This window comes from Salvia miltiorrhiza, chromosome 8 (genome assembly GCF_028751815.1).
Source record: "Salvia miltiorrhiza cultivar Shanhuang (shh) chromosome 8, IMPLAD_Smil_shh, whole genome shotgun sequence".
In the NCBI taxonomy this organism is placed as follows: domain Eukaryota; kingdom Viridiplantae; phylum Streptophyta; class Magnoliopsida; order Lamiales; family Lamiaceae; genus Salvia; species Salvia miltiorrhiza.
Window position 1 is genome coordinate 29,476,651 of NC_080394.1, and position 22,518 is coordinate 29,499,168.

The following is a 22,518-nucleotide window of genomic DNA, read 5'->3' on the forward strand; positions in this document are numbered from 1 at the left end:
CTATTGCACAACAAGTAATGCATCATTTTCTGTTTTACCATTCTCTCTCTCTCTCCATATCTTTCTCTCATAAGTCATAACAAAGTAGATGCCCATGTGATCCAGGAAATGTCTAATCCGTTTATTAAAGTTCACAAATTATCGGAATGAAATTTGTTGGCATAAAAACGAAGACTGAAATTATGCTCATTATTTATTGAATACTGGAAGAACATAAAAGAAGAAATAATAAACTCCTATCTTTTTATTTATCAAAATCAATTACAATAAATCTCCTGTATGTATAAAGACTAATTAAATTGGTAAATAAAATAAACAAATTTAAAATCTTATGATTAAAATAAAGTAGTAAATAAAATACTCATATATCATTATGTACTCAGAAGTCAGAACCATTTATTTTTCTTATAATTTTCATTTAAAATTATTAAATTTTCAAATTATGGAGTATTTGTAAAATATTTATCAATCGAGCTTATAATAGTCTAACCGTGCCCTTAGTTAGCAAAATGATCATAAAAATTGAACTTTTGATATAAGACTTACATGAACAAATAAAATTATAAAATTATAAAATTATAGATGTTTATTGGGTTATTAGCGCTTAAATACACCAACTTTTGGGTAGTTTGATTTTACACATGAACTTTGAAAGGTGCAAAAAATACATGAACTTTAATGTTGTAGCAATTTTATCACAAATTCAATTATTAGATATTCAAACTCCATAAAAATCTTACGATTTACGAGTTTAGAGATGTCTTATACGATATCTTTTAGATATCTTATACGATGTCACAAATTCAATTTTTGCTCAATTAAAGCTGACGTGGCAAATCGAAATATCGACGTGTATTCATCGGACGTTTTAAAAAATGACATCGTATAAGACATCTTTAAACCCGTAAATCGTAAGATTTTTATGGAGTTTGAATATCTAATATTTGAATTTGTGATAAAATTGCTACAACATTAAAATTTATGTGCAAAATCAAACTACTTCCAAAGTTGATGTATTTATGCGCCAATAACCCATGTTTATTTATATATAATTATCTACGATAGAATAAATAATAAATAATAAATAAACAAGATACATAACTTGATTTGTCAAAAGATAATATATATATATAATTCACGTTGTTGTGACTTGTGAATCCAATAATTACGGAAGTGACGTCAGTCACGTCTGGATCGACGGACACTAGCAACCTGAAACCACAAGCAACGTTAGAGCCCTCCGATGAGCATCAGTGGAGGTGTCGATGGAAGGGTTTCCGATGCTCAAGTCAGTGAATTGATATAAATAACAGGCGCAAGTAACTTAATAAAACAAATAAATAATAGGACAAAGATAGCAAAAAGAGTGTGTGGGTTGGGCTCTAGGGCCTATTTTCATGAATGAGGTATGAGCCGCTTCATCAAATAAGTCTGTTAGCCCGTATGATTTTCGCTTATTGAGTTTATACGGATTTTGCTCACTACACACGTATATACATACACATATAAATGCACACCACTACTAAATTAATGCTCTAAACTAGTAAAATACACTATATTTATATATATATATATATCTATGAGACGTGTAAATTTTTTATAAATAGTAAGCAATCCTTTTTTGAGACAGAGAGAAAATAGTTAGCAATCCTATAAATTTAAAAAGGTAAGCCTAGCTACAAAAATATAGATAGGGATGAATTTCCATAATATTGTATCTTTAGATAGTCTTTAGGTAGTATATAATACCCAATTTAAATCAATAATTAATGGACGAAGTTAGTACATCTATATAAATATAAATAATAAATATTTTCTCCGTCTCACAAAACATGAATATTTATAAGTGGCACGAATTTTAAGAAAATTATGTAAAAGTGTATTATGAGTGGAAAATAGGTCCTACTTTATGAAAGTAGAGATGAAAAGTAAATGGATTGGGTGGGATAGTCTACCAAAATAGAAATGTTCATATTTTTGTGAGACACCCCAAAATGACAAAATGTTCATGTTTTTGTGAGCCGGAGATAATAACAAATTTAAGTTATTCTCAAATGTAACTTTTTAAAAAATAACATTCAATATGCAATTCTGGGCATAGCGCAGAGGCACAGCCAGTAGTATATACTTCATCCGTCTTAATTCAACAGACAATATTTATTTATTTGGATGTTCCATTTCAATAGACCACTCTGTAGAATGAAAAATCTATACACAACCAACACAATCACATAATTTCTTATTTACACCAAATGTCATTATGACCTGCATATAATTATTTTTCTTTTCAATTAAAAAAAATAATATCTTCATTGGATTTTTCCTATTCTTTTTCACAAATATACCTCTAAAAATTAATTTCTCTCTCATATTTAATTATAAACCGCTCACTCCGTCCCAATTCAATAGGCCACAGGGCTTGAGCACATACATTAAGAAACGACTAGTTTTTAATAAAATAGGAAAGAGAAAGTTAACTTTTTTTAAGGATATATTCCAAAAGGCAGGAGAGATAAATAAAGAAGAGATAATTATGTGTGAGGTACAATGATATTTTATTTGGAGATATTTGTTATGTATTGACTTTTCATTTTAGAAAGTAGCCTATTGAAATAGGACGTTCAAATAAGGAAACATGACCTATTGAATTAGGACGGAATGAGTATTTGTTTTTTAAGATCCATACATAAATCTTGTGAACTACTCCTTTCGTCCCATTAGTAATGTCCCAATTACTATATTGAAATATCCCACTAGTAATATCTCATACATTTTTTAGTAAAAAATTAAATACTTAATTCCTTATTAATAATGGGCCCAACCTATTAATTAATTTTCGTTGCATCGCCTAATATGCTAACCCTAATTCATTTGTCATTTCTCATCCGCTGTCTCTATCTCTCTCGCTCTATTGCGGGTAGGGATGTCAATCGGGCCAGCCCACCGGGTTTTCGGGCTAGCCCTATCGGGTTCCGGGTTAGTTGGGTGCGGGCTAATCGGGTTGGAGATTTTTTCGGATTGTAAATCTTCAACCCTAACCCTAAACTTTCGAGTTTCGGGCTAGCCAATCGGGCTAATCAAGTTAAAGGCGTAAAAATAAAATTATCATTTGTATTTTATTATTCCTAATGATCTAATGTATAATGTATAAAATATACATAGATATTAAAGATATAAATTATATAGCAAAGAATGAAATGCAAAAATATAAGATATTCAAGATTACATAAACAAAATTATATTAAAATGAGATAGTAAAATTTAACATGTATCAATGCACTAGAATCAATCTGGATTATTACTGAATAATTAGTGGATTTGCCATGCACGTCTCATTGACAGAAAAAAAAAATTGGTATCACTTTAAAATGAGATACTAATAATTAATTTCTAACTAATGAAATACTAATAATCAATTTCTACAAAAAAATCGTAATTAATTTCACTTTTTTTAATGAGATTGCACACACACACACACACACATATATATTCTAACTAATTAATTTCACTTTTTTTTAATGAGGCTACATATATATATTTAAGCAAATACCATAGATCTAAACATTGCAGAAGTTGTAACTGGATGCATCAGTCACAATTCCGTCAGCCCCCCGGGCAAGCCCACCGGGTTTTCGGGCTAGCCCTATCGGGTTCCGGGTTAGTCGGGTGCGAGCTAATCGGGCTGGAGGTTTTTTCGAGTTGCGATTTTTCAACCTTAACCCTCTAATTTTGTCGGGTTATTCGGGTCGGCCCACGGGTTTCAGGCTGCATTGACATCCCTAATTGCGGACGTGCCTGATGCAGGCGGAGGCCAGATCGACACCAGACACGAGACAAAGTACCTCTGCTTCTCCACCAATTGCCGTAGGTAGCTGGATCTGCCACTGTCTATGACGTTGACTACGACAGGGAATGACCGCGAAAGTTCGAATCAACTTCAATCGACAGAGATACAGGTGCTATTAGAAAGAGAGAGAGAGAGAGAGAGAGAGAGAGAGAGAGAGAGAGAGAGAGAATTGGAGAAGATGGGTTGTGTGTGTGCTTGGTTTAAAAAAGCTCGAGGCGCAAACTGCCCTGGAGCATAGGCGCATGGCTTTAAGCTCTAGCGCGGTCTTTTCGTAGGCGAGACGCACTAAAATATAAAAAATTCTAATATATTTACCTATAATAAATTTTCTACTAAATACAAATATTTAAAACACAAAAACACTTAAATTAAAACACGCAATGTAAGCCTCACACCAAAGATAAAAAAAATCATAATAATTATAAATAACAAATAATACTACATAACAATAAAAGAATATAAATTATGAATTTATAAATTTTAAAATAATTAAAACAAGAGTTAACAATATCTCTAAAACATCAAATTCTCAAATTTGTCAAAAAATTAAGGGTTAAGGTGCAGATTCACCCCTGAAGTAAAGGCCCCTAGAGCGTTTACCCCCACATTCTCGACCTTGTCTAAAAAATCCCTCCATAGTCCATAAACATGGTGCAGTTTAACCCAGCCCACAAACGATGTTTACTGTCCGTTTACTTAATTTTTTTTAATTCTAGAATGACTCTCATTCTCTCTCTCTCTCTCACACACACACACACACACACACTCAACCTCTATCGCTCTCCGCTGCAAAGCCGTCGAGATCGGAACCGCAGCACCGCCAGCGGCGGTGTATTCATATTCACATTCATTCATTAGTTTAGGTGTCTATGTGTTGCCACAGTTTTTCGATGAGTGTTGAACTTAATCGTCTTCAATTTCAGATTACATTACTGATTCCATTCGTTCCTCCTAGCCCACGTTTTCTGTTGACTTTATTGAATCTTGAGGTAAGCTGCTTTATAATAGTCTATGACCCTTTTTATCAATTTCTTATCTTTCAACATATGAATTGGATTTCGCGTGTTTCTTGACCAATTTCTTGGAAACCCTTTTCCTGAATTGCTTCTTATTTATTCTATTGAGAAACGGGGAGGGTGTTTGTGGTGAGTCTTGAAGGGAAGATATACAGTTGCAAGTACTGTGGGACCAATCTTGCTCTCAGTGAGGACATTGTCTCCAAGGTTTATTCATGTGTTCATTTCTCTTCCTTTCAAAGATCAATCTTGTCGCTTGAGTTGATGAAAATCAATATTCAATTTGGATATCCTTAATTGTTTCTTGACTTGAAGTTTTTTGTCTTGAGCTTTCTAGTGAGTTAGCTTAGGTTTTCTATGTCGTATCTGTTTTTCTTCTTGGTCTTGGCTGCCGACTGTGTTGCGGTTCTAATCTCGACGACTTTGCAGCGGAGAGCGGTAGAGGTTGAGTGTGTGTGTGTGAGAGAGATAGAGATGAGTCATTCTATATTTATTTTTTTTAAAGAAAAAATTAAGTAAACGGACGATAAACGACGTTTATGGTTCGGTTAAATTGCACCATGTTTATGAACTATGGTGGGGCTTTGAGCCAAGGTCGATAATGGGGGGACAAATGCACTAGGGGCCTCTACTTCAAGGGTGAATCTGCACATTAACCCAATATTTAAATATAATTATTTAGATGAGCCTACTTTTAGATAAAAGTTGTGGCTGCGTGGCTTCAAGTTAAAAAGTGAAACTTTAAATTGCCTGTCAACAATGTCAACAATTGCGGCCGTGGCTTATTAAAGCCACATCAATTGTTGCAAAATGGCCCAAAAGTGAAACGTTTGCATTCAACAATTGCGGCAGAGACTTCTGCACCACCTCATAGCGCCAATCAAACATTAGAGGGCTCCTAAATCCTAGTAAAATACAGAAGGCGTGCGCTTTGAGGCTTTTGTGCCTAGGCGCGCCTCATGTGCTTCCATGCGCCTTCGTGCGCCTCCTGTAGGTGGGCGCGCCTTGCCTAAAAAAAGCTCTACCCTGGGCCTCAACTAAAGCCCGCGCATAGGCACACTTTTTTAAACCAAGTGTGTGTGCCTTTAGAAAGACACAGATACGAATCGCCAACTATGTGTGTGCTGTTAGAGAGAGAGAGAGAGAGAGAGAGAGAGAGAGAGAGAGAGAGAGAATTGGGGGTGAAGAAAAGAGAGAGGAGCGTTGCTGAGGGAAACAACGCCTCACAGTGGTGACTCGTCGGCCCAGGAGAAAGGCGGCATCTGAGAATTTGAGAATATGAGGTTTGTCTGTGTTGTGTTCTGTTAGAGAGAGACGTGAGGTGAGGAGAGTGAAACAGAAAAAGATTGGCGAACATTAACTATACTATCTACACTCTTCTTAATTTATGTGTGATGAGGACTGAAATATGCACCAGCGCTGTGCACTATATAATGGGAACATTTCTATTTATGTTTATGATTAGTATTATTATTATTAAGCTAACCAGTGCAGGTTTAATTGGAGATTTGGGATAATAAAAGAAATAATAGAACTTCCGGCGTAGTCAAGCAAGCATAGGCGATTCAGACCAAGGTCAATGTATTAAAGGGGCTTAAGCCCAATTATCTTAGTAAATGGGCTTGAGGCCCTAGGGCTTATTTACATGCTTATAAATAGAGACTTAGGAGTGGGTTAGAGGAGGATCATCTGATTATTCATTCATCTTTTGTAAAATGTAATACTCTCTCGATTATAGTGGAAAACCACCAAAACCCCGTGGACGTAGGTCTTCTGGACCGAACCACGTAAATCCGTGTCATTTACTGCTTTTTAGTTTAGGTGTTGGTTTATCGTTTCTCCAACTGGCGCCGTCTGTGGGAAAGGATCGGAGCTATGTCGTGAGTTCCGACGAGCTTACAAAAAAAAAATTGGAGATTCACTGTTCATCACCGATTACTGTTCATCGGAGAGAAATTGGGGAAATTAGGGACGTGGGTTACTGTTCATTGAGGCTAGATTACTGTTCATCCGAAATAATTGAAAAATGGGAGCAAGCTTTCTCACTTTTCTGGGCAAAAAATTTCCGGCGAGATTCCTCCTTTTCCTTCCGATTGGGATTTTATGTGCTTCTATTTTTCCGATTTCCGGCGACAATGGTCGTCTATCTCTCTTCTCCATAATTCTCCGGCAGCCGTTGCCACCTCAGGACTCCAGCGTATGCCGCCGCCGGGCACAGATCCAGCCTTCTTCATCCTAATTCCAGATCGAAGTCAGCCTCCCTCTATCTGGGTCAGCCAGCTTCGGGACACCTCATCTGAGTTAGCGATTGGCGCCTCTTCGCCGCCCTCAACCCTCTCTGCTTGAGGCCAGATTCGGTGCTATAGCCGTTGGCCCCTGGATCTGAGCATCCGGCGGCGGAGATCCGCCTCCACTACTAACGATTGCCGCAAATCTGAATTCCGACGCAGTTCTAGGGAGAAGCTCCCGCAGCCATGACCCTTTCTTTATTTTTCTCATTTAACGTTTTATCTCTACTGATTAATTATTCTCATTCTCGTAGAAATCCAGAAGCACCAAATCATGCAACATCTATCTCCAAATCACCTCCGCAGCTGATGAATTATCATTCCTCCGCAGTCGCGCGAAGCTCGATCTAACCTCTTCAGTCACGCCATTCTCTCATCTCTCACGATGTAGTCGCAGATCAAAAGCCACGACCGATAGCCGCCTTGCGGTTGGGGAATAAAGCCTTACAGAGATCGAGGGGAGAGAGACATGGATGGAATACGTTGAGGGGAAATCTAACGCCTGCAGCCTAGCAACACAAGTCTGGAGATAAATCTTTGCTGTTGAACCCATGACTGATCTGCGGGTGGTGTAATCATACCGGAGCAGCGACAACCGAAAGGAGCAGATGCAGTTTAATTCAATCTAATAGGGAAGACTTCCATTTATGACAGCACATCTCAATCAATTTGATGGAGGGCTTATTTCTTTCAATCATTTTATTCATGTTGCTTACAGTCTCTTTGATTTCGCTTGATTTCCTAAAGGAATTACATATCGAACGATTGTAGCCCGGCAAAGTACTCAGAAGGCGACGCTGATATAGGGACGCTCTGTGAAGTGAGGCAGTGGTTGCTGCATTTGTTTATTTCCACTTGGAGGGGATTCATCACGAACAGAGTTTGGTTCTTGAAGAATTTTGGGGATAAGTGCTGGAAGCGGGGTCGAGGTAATCCTCTGTAGTTTTTGAAACAATGTAGGATTTGAATTGCAGTCAATCCTAGATATATAAAGCATGTCCTATTCAACTGTTATATCTGTAGATGCTATTTTGGCATGATTGTTAGGTCCCACTATGCAAAGGGATTTATTTATGCAATTGCTCTATACATTCAAATGTGTAGTGGTTTTAAATATGGACTTGGTTAGCTTATATGAATACCTATAGTTTGACCACAAAAAGCTATGCACTTCGAAGTTGATTGCTGGTGTAGTAACAATATAATAAAAAATAGCATATTGGTTTTTAAAAGGGCATGTATATGGAAATAGGTGTATCGTAGTGGTGCTAATTACATACCGGGATCATGATCCTTGTCTCGGGCTTATATGTGTTGATTTTTCCTGGTGGGGAGGCTAAAAGTTAAAGCTATTCTTTGACATATTTGCTGTTATATGCACTTAGAAAAGGGCATGTAATCAATTGTGATGTTTGAATTAGTTGAGATATTTGACAAGGTTGCAAAGCTCATAGGTCCATGATCACTTCATTTATTTTGTTAATATAATATCGTAATTGGGAGGGAGTAAGGCGTATACTCCTTTTTATAATAGGATTCCAGCCCTTTCTTAATAGGCTCTCATATTTTACTAATATTTTTGCTTAAGAGTTCTTACAGCAGATGATAAACAACTTTGGGAAAAAACTTGAACAAGTATGGTATTCACCATAACACGAAAAGCTAATCCACTTGTAAGTGGTAATTCAGGTATTTCGCTGAACTCTATCAATGGGAGGAGCATGATTGGGATATGTGATATTTTATCACTTGGGCAAAATCATGATTTATATGATCTTTTATGGGAATCAAGTTGTGGCAATGGATTATATAGTCTAGGGTTCGAATTCTCTTTGCAGCCCTGTCTTAAAGGGGCTTTCATATTTATACTAATATCTGTGCCTAAGAGATCTTGTAGCACATGGAAATTAAATTTGGGAAAGCTTTGAACAAAATATGGGAACCGCCATAACGTGAAAACGGTAAACCACTTGTAAGTGGTAATTCAGGTACTTCGATGAACTTGATCTCGTGGAAGCATGTGAGCATGCTGGGGGAGTATTATGCTTTATCACTAACTATGATTTGAGGGTATTTTATGGGAACATGTAAGCATGATAGGGATTTGGGAAATATTCTACTTCTTTACTTGGGCAAAACCGTGACTTATATGATCTGTGCTGGGATTTATGCAATAATAATTATGTCTTGGAAGCTGCACACCTTCTGCATATGTGCCTAGGGCTGGATTACGAATTGACTAAGTACACGAAGCTGCACACCTTCTGCATATGTGCTAGAGCTTGAATTGCAACTTGAATTATGTTACTTGGGAATTGTAGCTATGATAATTTTCTCACAATCATCACAAGCATGAGCACCAAACACACACACCTAACATGTTCATAACAGAGTATTGCACATGTCACCAGAGGGGGGAGTAGGGTGTATACCCGTAGTCCCCAATTTTCAAATTCAAAAATGACTTCTCAACAAGTAAAGGGAAAAACAAAGGGATCACGCTCCAGCAGAGGGAGGGAAGCGCTCGTAAGCCGCGAAAGTTGGTTGTGCCATCCGGGCCTTCCATGCTCCGCGCAGAGGGAGGGAAGCTATTCAATCGTAAGCCGCGAAAGTTGGTCGTGCCATCCGGGCCTTCCATGCTCCGCGCAGAGATAGCACTTAATCATAAGCCGCGAAAGTTGGTTGCACCCCCCGGGTTTTCCATGCTCCGCGCAGAGGTTGCTTTAACCGTAAGCCACGAAAGTTGGTCACACCCCCCGGGTTTTCCATGCTCCGTGCAGGGTGTTCCTGTCAATCGTAAGCCGCGAAAGTTGGTTGTGCCGCCCGGGCCCTCCATGCTCCGCGCAGAGATAGCACTTAATCATAAGCCGCGAAAGTTGGTTGCACCCCCGGGTTTTCCATGCTCCGCGCAGAGGTTGCTTTAACCGTAAGCCACGAAAGTTGGTCACACCCCCCGGGTTTTCCATGCTCCGTGCAGGGTGTTCCTGTCAATCGTAAGCCGCGAAAGTTGGTTGTGCCATCCGGGCCTTCCATGCTCCGCGCAGAGATGGCACATAATCGTAAACCGCAAAAGTTGGTTACACCCCCCGGGTCCTCCATGCTCCGCGCAGAGGTTGTCCTTAACCGTAAGCCACGAAAGCTGGTCGCACCCCCCGGGTTTTCCACGCTCCGTGCAGGGTGTTCTTTCAATCGTAAGCCGCGAAAGTTGGTCGTGCCAACCGGGCCTTCCATGCTCCGCGCAGAGGTGGCACATAATCGTAAGCCGCGAAAGTTGGTTACACCCCCCGGGTCCTCCATGCTCCGCGCAGAGGTTGTCCTTAACCGTAAGTCACGAAAGCTGGTCGCACCCCCCGGGTTTTCCATGCTCCGTGCAGGGGGTTACTATTTAATCGTAAGCCGTGAAAGTTGGTCGTGCCACCCGGGCCTTCCATGCTCCACGCAGAGGGTTACTATTTAATCGTAAGCCGTGAAAGTTGGTCGTGCCACCCGGGCCTTCAATGCTCCACGCAGAGGGTTACTATTTAATCGTAAGCCGCGAAAGTTGGTTGCACCCCCCGGGTCTTCCATGCTCCGCGCAGAGTGCTCAAGCTTGGATGGGAAGCAGCAAAGGAGGGAAGCAGCAAAGGAATGCATACAAAGGAGGGAAGCAACTGAGGAATACTCCGCCGTGATTTCACTGCTCTGCCGTGATTTCACTGCTCTACTGTGATTTCACTGCTCTGCCGTGATTTCACCGCTCTACCGTGAGTTCACTGCCCTACCGTGATTTCACTGCTCTGCAGTGATCCTAATGCTCAGCCACCGTCCGTGATCCCAATGCTCAGCCATCGTCCGTGATCCCAATGCTCAGCCACCGTCCGTGATCCCAATGCTCAACCACCGTCCGTGATCCCAATGCTCAGCCACCGTCCGTGATCCCAATGCTCAACCGCCGTCCGTGATCCCAATGCTCTGCCGCCGTCCGTGATCCCAATGCTCAACCACCGTCCGTGATTCCAATGCTCTTCCGGGATTTCAATCCTCTGTCGGGATTTCAAGGCTCTGGCATGATTTCAATACTTTGCCGCAGTTCTCTGCTCTGAGGGACAGTTCTCTGCTCTGAGGGACGTTTCTCTGCTCTGAGGGACGTTTCTCTGCTCTGAAAGGGCATTTCTCTGCTCTGACCGGGCTGCTCTGAGGGACAATTCTCTGCTCTGAAGGACAGTTCTCTGCTCTGAAAGGGCATTTCTCTGCTCTGACCGGGCTGCTCTGAGGGACAATTCTCTACTCTGAGGGACAATTCTCTGCTCTGAAGGACAGTTCTCTGCTCTGAAAGGGCATTTCTCTGCTCTGACCGGGCTGCTCTGAGGGACAATTCTCTGCTCTGAAGGACAGTTCTCTGCTCTGAAAGGGCATTTCTCTGCTCTGATCGGGCTGGGGTACTTCTCTGCTCTGACCGGGATGGGGTATTTCTCTGCTCTGACCGAGCTGCTCTGATGGGAATTTCTCTGATCTGATATGCATTTCTCTGCTCTGATTGGGCTGGGGTACTTCTCTGCTCTGACCAGGATGGGGTACTTCTCTGCTCTGACCGGGATGGGGTATTTTTCTGCTCTGACCGAGCTGCTCTGATGGGAATTTCTCTGATCTGATAGGTATTTCTCTGCTCTGATCGAGCTGCTCTGATGGGAATTTCTCTGATCTGATAGGTATTTCTCTGCTCTGATAGGCATTTCTCTGCTCTGATCGGGCTGGGGTATTTCTCTGGTCTACTCTACGGGCTACACTATTTTGCGCCTCTGCTTTATGGGTTGTTTTGATCTATTCTAATCACTGCTCAGCGAGAAGTAAGCCGCCTCTTGGGCGTGCCAATGTTATCTATTGGTCTTCTCACGCGCTGGATTTTTTATGCGCTTAACAACAGGGTATATTGTTCAGACTCGACAAATATTTATGACGGGTTTTCTCACATAATCAGAGTATCATATTTCTCAACTTCGACATGGGTCTTCCTATGTTATTCGGGTATTCTTGCAGCGGTCTTCTGGTTCATCCAACACAAAGCATTTATATTGCTTATCTATGCAAAGTATTCAATATGGGGTATTCTCAGCGCTGGTCTTCTTATGCGCCCAAAGAAATGGAAATTATTTATCTTTGTCAACATTCAACAAACAAGAAGGAAATCTAACTTGGAACTACAATTCCAAAGTCAAGGGAAAAATGCTTATCTTTGCTTTCTTATAATATTAAAACTCTCATGTCTTCATGATTTGCAGGGATTAAGGAAAACAGCACAGCGCTGGCTTTAACAATACTTCGCTGGCTGAACACGAAGAATACCCGGTTCAACCAGACCAGGGGGGGAGTAGCTGATGAGGACTGAAATATGCACCAGCGCTGTGCACTATATAATGGGAACATTTCTATTTATGTTTATGATTAGTATTATTATTATTAAGCTAACCAGTGCAGGTTTAATTGGAGATTTGGGATAATAAAAGAAATAATAGAACTTCCGGCGTAGTCAAGCAAGCATAGGCGATTCAGACCAAGGTCAATGTATTAAAGGGGCTTAAGCCCAATTATCTTAGTAAATGGGCTTGAGGCCCTAGGGCTTATTTACATGCTTATAAATAGAGACTTAGGAGTGGGTTAGAGGAGGATCATCTGATTATTCATTCATCTTTTGTAAAATGTAATACTCTCTCGATTATAGTGGAAAACCACCAAAACCCCGTGGACGTAGGTCTTCTGGACCGAACCACGTAAATCCGTGTCATTTACTGCTTTTTAGTTTAGGTGTTGGTTTCTCGTTTCACCAATGTGCCCGAAAGTAGCGAGACATTATTAATAAGACGAAGGGAGTATTAAATTAGGACCTATTAGTATCACAGAAGACCCAATTATATAGCCAAAACAATCCAATCTCATTATTACCTTTTACCTTCAAATTCTGTACGCCATCAAGTCTTCAACAATACAAATTAATATCAATTAAGAGGGTGTTTGCCCAAGATTATAAGCTTTTTAAAACAATTTATAAGGTATTTAGGAGCATATAATCTCATTCAAAGTGTTTGGCAAAATAAGATCATAAAAACTTACTGGTGAAACGAGAAACCAACACCTAAACTAAAAAGCAGTAAACGACACCGGATTTACGTGGTTCGGTCGAGAAGACCTACGTCCACGGGGTGTTTTGGGGTTTTTTCACTATAATCAAGAGAATTACATTTTACAAGAGATGAATGAGTAAAAAATGAGATGATCCCCCTCTAACCTACTCCTAAGTCTCTATTTATAAGCATGTAAATAAGCCCTAGGGCCTCAAGCCATTTTACTAAGATAATTGGGCTTAAGCCCCCTTTAATACATTGACCTTGGTCTGAATCGCCTATGCTTGCTTGACTGCGCCGGAAGCTCTATTATTTCTTTTATTATCCCAAGTCTTCAATTAAACCTGCACTGGTTAGCTTAATAATAATAACACTAATCATAAGCATAAATAGAAATGTTCCCATTATATAGTGCACAGCGCTGGTGCATATTTCAGTCCTCATCAGCTACTCCCCCCCTGGTCTGGTTGAACCGGGTATTCTTCGTGTTCAGCCAGCCAAGTATTGTTAAAGCCAGCGCTGTGCTGTTTTCCTTAATCCCTACAAATCATGAAGACATAAGAGTTTTAATATTGTAAGAAAGCAAAGATAAGCATTTTCCCCTTGACTTTGGAATTGTAGTTCCAAGTTAGATTTCCTTCTTGTTTGTTGAATGTTGACAAAGATAAATAATTTCCATTTCTTTGGGCGCATAAGAAGACCAGCGCTGAGAATACCCCATATTGAATACTTTGCATAGATAAGCAATATAAATGCTTTGTGTTGGATGAACCAGAAGACCGCTGCAAGAATACCCGAATAACATAGGAAGACCCGTGTCGAAGTTGAGAAATATGATACTCTGATCATGTGAGAAAACCCGTCATAAATATTTGTCGAGTCTGAACAATATACCCTGTTGTTGAGCGCGTAAAAAATCCAGCGCGTGAGAAGACCAATAGATAACATTGGCACGCCCAAGAGGCGGCTTACTTCTCGCTGAGCAGTGATTAGAATAGATAAAAACAACCCATAAAGCAGAGGTGCAAAATAGTGTAGCCCGTAGAGTAGAACAGAGAAATACCCCAGCCCGATCAGAGCAGAGAAATGCCTAGCCCGGTCAGAGCAGAGAAATACCCCAGCCCGGTCAGAGCAGAGAAGTACCCCAGCCCGATCAGAGCAGAGAAATGCATATCAGATCAGAGAAATGCCCGTCAGAGCAGAGAAATGTCTTTTCAGAGCAGAGAAACGTCCCTCAGAGCAGAGAATTGTCCCTCAGAGCAGCCCGGTCAGAGCAGAGAAATGCCCTTTCAGAGCAGAGAACTGTCCCTCAGAGCAGAGAACTGTCCCTCAGAGCAGAGAATTGTCCCTCAGAGCAGCCCGGTCAGAGCAGAGAAATGCCCTTTCAGAGCAGAGAACTGTCCTTCAGAGCAGAGAACTGTCCCTCAGAGCAGAGAATTGTCCCTCAGAGCAGCCCGGTCAGAGCAGAGAAATGCCCTTTCAGAGCAGAGAACTGTCCTTCAGAGCAGAGAATTTTCCCTCAGAGCAGCCCGGTCAGAGCAGAGAAATGCCCTTTCAGAGCAGAGAACTGTCCTTCAGAGCAGAGAAATGCGGCAGAGTATTGAAATCATGCCAGAGCATTGAAATCCCGACAGAGGATTGAAATCCCGGAAGAGCATTGAAATCCCGACAAAGGATTGAGATCCCGGTAGAGCATTGGAATCACAGACGGCGGCAGAACATTGGGATCACGGACGGCGGCAGAGCATTGGGATCACGGACGGCGGCAGAGCATTGGGATCACGGACGGTGGTTGAGCATTGGGATCACGGACGGCGGCAGAGCATTGGGATCACGGACGGTGGTTGAGCATTGGGATCACTGCAGAGCAGTGAAATCACGGTAGGGCAGTGAAATCACGGCAGAGCAGTGAAATCACGGTAGAGCGGTGAAATCACGGCAGAGCAGTGAAATCACAGTAGAGCAGTGAAATCACGGCAGAGCAGTGAAATCACGGCGGAGTATTCCTCAGCTGCTTCCCTCCTTTGTATGCATTCATTTGCTGCTTCCCTCCTTTGCTGCTTCCCATCCAAGCTTAAGCACTCTGCGCGGAGCATGGAAGACCCGGGGGGTGCAACCAACTTTCGCGGCTTACGATTAAATAGTAACCCTATGCGCGGAGCATGGAGGACCCGGGGGGTGCAACCAACTTTCGCGGCTTACGATTAAATAGTAACCCCCTGCACGGAGCATGGAAAACCCGGGGAGTGCGACCAACTTCCGTGGCTTACGGTTAAGTGCAACCTCTGCACGGAGCATGGAGGACCCAGGGGGGGTGCAACCAACTTTCGTGGCTTACGATTATGTGCAACCTCTGCGCGGAGCATGGAAGGCCCGGATGGCACGACCAACTTTCGCGGCTTACGATTGAAAGAACACCCTGCACGGAGCATGGAAAACCCGGGGGGTGCGACCAACTTTCGTGGCTTACGGTTAAGGACAACCTCTGCGCGGAGCATGGAGGACCCGGGGGGTGTAACCAACTTTCGCGGCTTACGATTAAGTGCCACCTCTGCGCGGAGCATGGAAGGCCCGGATGGCACGACCAACTTTCGCGGCTTACGATTGAAAGAACACCCTGCACGGAGCATGGAAAACCCGGGGGGTGCGACCAACTTTCGTGGCTTACGGTTAAGGACAACCTCTGCGCGGAGCATGGAGGACCCGGGGGGTGTAACCAACTTTCGCGGCTTACGATTAAGTGCCACCTCTGCGCGGAGCATGGAAGGCCCGGATGGCACGACCAACTTTCGCGGCTTACGATTGAAAGAACACCCTGCACGGAGCATGGAAGACCCGGGGGGTGCGACCAACTTTCGTGGCTTACGGTTAAGGACAACCTCTGCGCGGAGCATGGAGGACCCGGGGGGTGTAACCAACTTTCGCGGCTTACGATTAAGTGCCACCTCTGCGCGGAGCATGGAAGGCCCGGATGGCACGACCAACTTTCGCGGCTTACGATTGAAAGAACACCCTGCACGGAGCATGGAAGACCCGGGGGGTGCGACCAACTTTCGTGGCTTACGGTTAAGTGCAACCTCTGCACGGAGCATGGAGGACCCGGGGGGTGCAACCAACTTTCGTGGCTTACGATTATGTGCAACCTCTGCGCGGAGCATGGAAGGCCCGGATGGCACGACCAACTTTCGCGGCTTACGATTAAATAGTAACCCTCTGCGTGGAGCATGGAGGGCCCGGATGGCACAACCAACTTTCGCGGCTTACGATTAAATAGCTTCCCTCCCTCTGCGCGGAGCATGGAAGGCCCGGATGGCACAACCAACTTTCGCGGCTTACGAGCGCTTCCCTCTGATTTGCAGCGCGATTCCTCTGCTTTTCCCCTTGACTTGCTGAGGAGCAATTTTTGAATTTAAAAATTGGGGACTACGGGTATACACCCTACTCCCCCCTCTGGTGACATGTGCAATACTCTGTTATGAACATGTTAGGTGTGTGTGTTTGGTGCTCATGCTTGTGATGATTGTGAGAAAATTATCATAACTACAATTCCCAAGTAACATAATTCAAGTTGCAATTCAAGTTCTAGCACATATGCAGAAGGTGTGCAGCTTCCAAGACATAATTATTATTGCATAAATCCCAACATAGATCATATAAGTCATGGTTTTGCCCAAGTAAAGAAGTAGAATATTTCCCAAATCCCTATCATGCTTACATGTTCCCATAAAATACCCTAAAATCATAATTAGTGATAAAGCATAATACTTCCCCATCATGCTCACATGCTTCCACGAGATAAAGTTCAGCGAAGTACCTGAATTACCACTTACAAGTGGATTAGCTTTTCGTGTTATGGTGATTACTATGTTCAAGTTTTTTCCCAAAGCTGTTTATCATGTGCTGTAAGAACTCTTGAACAAGAATATTAGTAAAATATGAGAGCCCCTTGAGACAGGGCTGCGAAGAGAATTCGAACACTAGATTATATAATCCATTGCTACAACTTGATTCTCATATTCATATCCCTCTGAATTCATTCAAATTTTCAAATCCCATCAAAGATCATATAAATCATGATTTTGCCCAAGTGATAAGATATCACATATCCCAATCATGCTCCTCCCATTAATAGAGTTCAGCGAAATACCTGAATTACCACTTACCAGTGGGTTACCCTGTTTTACATTATGGTATTTACCATAATTGTTCAAATCATCCCCCAAATTTGTTTATCCTGTGCTACAAAAATTCTTAAGCACAAATATATTAGTAAAATATGAGAGCCCTTAGAGATAGGGCCGTAAACTAATTGCAAAGATAACCTAAAACTTCGATCGTGTAAACTATTGCCACGCCTTTGTTCATGACAAAAATCATATTATAAATGCTTATGTAAAGCCTACTCGGGGAGATCATAAGGTTTAATTCCAGATTTCACAATAGAACATTATATATGAGATTTACAATGTAAAGGCTTTCACAAGTCAAATCATAGTAATCTACTCACTTAAAGCTTGATTCAATACTAATTCTCAATCTAAAAATAGACCATCCCTAGCATGGAATAATCTCCACAATATTAAACACATAATATTTATCATTTGCTAAATCATGTCGATAATTATAGGTTGGCCCCATTTCAAACATCACATATGGGCTTAAAGTCATTGGAGCTCGCCCCATTATCCCTCCTGCATCAGCACAAAAATGGATTAACAATACCTAATTAGGCAAAGCTATTATATAGTCTGATTCACCCATTTTCAGTCAAATCACTATTAATAACATCTAAATTTGACTCCACAAATTCATGAGTACCATATGCAAAAAATCCCAAGCAGATATGTGGATCCCATAGACAAACTTATCGATTAGAAGATTTTAAGGAATTAAAACAAGTAGTGGAAATGAAAACTTAGCTGTATGTGCTCTACAACAGTCTCTGAATCATGGCTTAGCAGCCTGCAAATAAGGCTCCGCCCAGTTTTCGAATTCTTTCTCTCTCAGCTTGAACTAGAGGGAGGTCCCTCGCCGGCGTGATTCCGGCAGACATCAGCGCGATTCCGACGTAAAAAAGGTGCGCTGCAGAGCTTGAACACCCGGACATCGCGCCGCTCGACGACGACGAGATCAGCGGCAGTGGCTTAGTCGTGCAGCGGATCTTCGGCCATCTGTGGAGAGGTTCTTCGGTGCTCGGTCGGAGGAGGGCGAAGATTCCCTAGCTGCAGAGGAGCGACAAATCCGTGGTTGCGGAGGAGCGGTAATCCGCTGGTTGCGGAGGGACGAGCGGCGAAAGCTCTGTGACCCAGATCTGAATTTAGGGATTTCGACCATGGGTTTTTATTTCCCCTTTCCTCGTTGAAGACGAACTGGATCTAGGATTATTGCTTGGCTGATAAATTCCGGCGAGATCTCTCGCTGGAGAACACGAACTTTTTAATTGAAATTGAGGCTTCGCGATTTCTATGAGAGAATAATTGATCCGAAATTGGGGATCGAAAGAAGTAAGAGGAATCTCCCCGGAAAGAGCTCAAATCGAAGACTTCATGGCCCCGATTCTGAAAATCGGAAATCCCCTCTCTCGCCTGAATCTGGATTTTTTTTTTTGCGATGAACAGTAAATCGACAATGAACAGTACCCCGATGAACACAGACGGCGCCAGTTGGTGAAACGAGAAACCAACACCTAAACTAAAAAGCAGTAAACGACACCGGATTTACGTGGTTCGGTCGAGAAGACCTACGTCCACGGGGTGTTTTGGGGTTTTTTCACTATAATCAAGAGAATTACATTTTACAAGAGATGAATGAGTAAAAAATGAGATGATCCCCCTCTAACCTACTCCTAAGTCTCTATTTATAAGCATGTAAATAAGCTCTAGGGCCTCAAGCCCATTTACTAAGATAATTGGGCTTAAGCCCCCTTTAATACATTGACCTTGGTCTGAATCGCCTATGCTTGCTTGACTGCGCCGGAAGCTCTATTATTTCTTTTATTATCCCAAGTCTTCAATTAAACCTGCACTGGTTAGCTTAATAATAATAACACTAATCATAAGCATAAATAGAAATGTTCCCATTATATAGTGCACAGCGCTGGTGCATATTTCAGTCCTCATCACTTACAATAAACTCTAAAATAAGCTTCAAGAGCTTATAAACTCCTCAAAAAAATAAGTTTCACTATCCCAATTTATTTTTTCATAATCTTATAAGCAACAATCATTTTACAAATACTAAGGGGGGTATTGGTTTGAGATTCTGTTGGATTTTTTTGGACTTTAAAAGGTCTATGGATTTGTAAAAAAAAGTCAACCAAACACTACATAGAGTCTATGGAGTCCATAGACTCTATGTAGTGTTTGGTTGACTTTTTTTTTTTTTTTTAATTGATTTTCATGGATTTTCATCGACTTGATAGGAATTAGAAAGGCAGCAACCCAGCACCGACTGGAGCCCAGCTACCGCTGGAACTGGAGCTGGAGCCCATCAACCGCTGAGATGCTTGATACTCAAAGCACCAATGCTCGTTGGTTTCGAGCGAGCGCTGGATAGAAGAGAGGTGAAAGAATCCACACAAATCTCGTGTGATGAGGTGAGATTTCTCTCTTTGTATTTTTGAAAGAGAATCCATCAAAATCCATAGAGTTTTAAAATCAATAGACTTTTGGATACCTAAGAATTTTTTAAGACTTTTTAAAATCCGTATTAAATACCTTTAGATTTTTAAAGACTTTTAAAAGTCTGGATTGAATACCCCCAAACTTTCAAAGTCCAAAAAAATCCTACAGACTCTACAACCAATACACGTATAGTTTGATTCTCTTTCTCTAATAAAGATTTTCTCTATAGTACTTTCTCCGTCTACCAAAAGTGTAACACAATTACCCGATTGAGCATCCACAAAGAGTGTTAACATTTTCATTTTTAGGACATGGCCCCACTTTCCCCTGTTAATTACAACCACTCATTTCTTTATGGTTGCACACTCAATTCAACCACAACCACTAATTTCTACTCTATATACATCTACCAACTATTTTCTTAAAATTTGTGTCCGCCAAAAGTGTTACACTCTTTATGGACGAAGGGAGTAAAAGATTATCTCTATAGCTTATAAACTCAATTATTCAAATAGTACTTTAACAACGTAGAATGCGTTTACTTTGGTCGTAAAATTTTCATTGGAAAAGAATTGATAAGAAAATATGAGAAAATATATATTTTTCTCCTTTTTTAAAATCATATGTTTACAAGAAATGAAAATAGGAGAAAATATTGAAAAATATTTTATATACTCCAACCCTAGGATAATATTATCCAACATTGGAGAGAAAATGAACTGCCCGAGAAAATATTTCACCATGCCCGAAGAAAAATTTCCATTATAGTAAACATGTGAAAATGAGTGAAAATATATTTTTTCTCTCATTTTTCATCAAAGTAAACACACCTTATAAGTTATTGAAAACTTATATCTTATAAGCTTTAAAAAAATTATATATTTTTTTTATAAATAAACTGTATTAAATAAAAAAATTTAAAGGTCGCGCTACATGAGACTCGAACTCAAGACATTTGACCTAGACATTAACCCCTTACCGCTTGGTCAATACACGCACACAAAAAGATATTATTAAAAATAAAAAAATAATATATATATATATATAGAACTTATAAACTCTTTAAAGTAAAATTAGCCAAACACTCTCTAATTTATTAGAAAATAAACCCATGACGTATTATTTAGCGATGAATCGTGAACACGAAAAGATTAATTTTACATCTTCTACATGGAAAAAAAAACCAATAATCATACATTTCCTTATTTGAAAAAGAAAAAAAAAATCCAACTCAACCTATCACATTTGTGGTTGTTTTACTTTCGCATTTCCCCTCGTGTTAATATTATTATTGTTGTTGTTGTTGTTGTTGTTGTTGTTGTTGTTGTTGAGTATTAGTTTCAAATGTATATTGTTATTATGTAGATAATTCAATCAGTATCACCGGATGTTCTTGGCGGGTCAGGTACAATGGAAAGCACTATTCTTTCATTGTTTTTGGCGGGTTTGGTACAACGAGAAGTACAGTCTCGAGAGAATTTTTAGCAGCATATTTCACTTGGTGTTTAACACGACTTTTTTGGATATATCCCAAATTATATCTCCAGTATGCACAAATTATTGATGGATTATTATTATAGATTTATTATATTATCTTTATTGGAGTTCTATTCAAGATATAACTCTTATAGGGTTCACCTATTTAAGGAGAAGGAGGCGAACATTTTTGGTTGTTGCTTTCATTGTTATTCTCCTAATTTGGCAAAATATTTTCGTGCGTTTCAGATCATAGAGTTCGTGAGTGAGTGTGATCTTGTTCGATTACTTTTTCATTATTTTTTGAGCGATCGGTTGGGGTCGTGTAATTTTATTCGATTGTTGCTTTCATAGGGCTATTGGTGAACGATTTTCATAGGGTTTTGGTGGTGAATGTGTTGTAGGTCGTTGTCTTGCTCTCAATTATTTATTTTTGGTGGAGTTTTGAGAAGATATATAGACTAGAAAAATCATGTTTTTTCGTGTAAGTCATTTGTATATCTTAATTTCATTTAGTGGATAATTTACTTTGGGCGTAGCTCCCTAAACATAGGTGTTTTATCATCGAATTAGATAATTAATCTTAGTCTATTGTTCTCTATTTTCGTAATACATGCGGTGGTATTTTTGCTGTTATATTCTCATATTTTGTATGTGTGAGGTTCATGCAATTAGATAGGTGATAATTTCAATTATTATTACAAATAGAGATAGGTGATAATTTCAATTATATATTTGATTAGTTTTTATGCTTAGATATTTTGCCCGTATTCAGAGTCCTACCATACCAATTTTTTTGGGAGGGAAGTCTTACCAAATTATTTTTATATGCGCTGCGCTAATAAGGATTTTTAAACCCTCGAATTACCATGCTACTTTGACTTTGAAATTTTGTAGAAGAAAATATATATCAAATTAAACTTTCTAAAATCCTATATTCATTTAGGTCTTACCATATTTGTGACACATTGTTTAGTCAAATCATCTAATTTTTTTTTTATAATATTAGATGAAAAACCACAAAATCATGATATTATAATGAACTTTTGAGGACGACCACAATTTTTGCTTTTAAATTTTCGCTACAAACTATAAGTTTACATTGTATAAGCAAAACGAGAGTTTTAAAGCAACGTTACACGGGAAGCGAATTTCATATGGAATTCGTAC

At 40.4% G+C, this 22,518-nt stretch overlaps 1 long non-coding RNA gene across 1 annotated transcript; it reads left to right on the forward strand.

Annotated features, from left to right (window-relative positions):
* Positions 1–6,305: 6,305 nt before the first annotated feature.
* Positions 6,306–21,579, forward strand: LOC130997550 (uncharacterized). Its single transcript, XR_009093118.1, has 3 exons — positions 6,306–8,080; positions 19,671–19,844; positions 21,238–21,579. It is a non-coding gene; the product is annotated as an uncharacterized LOC130997550 (long non-coding RNA).
* The last annotated feature ends 939 nt before the right edge of the window (positions 21,580–22,518 follow it).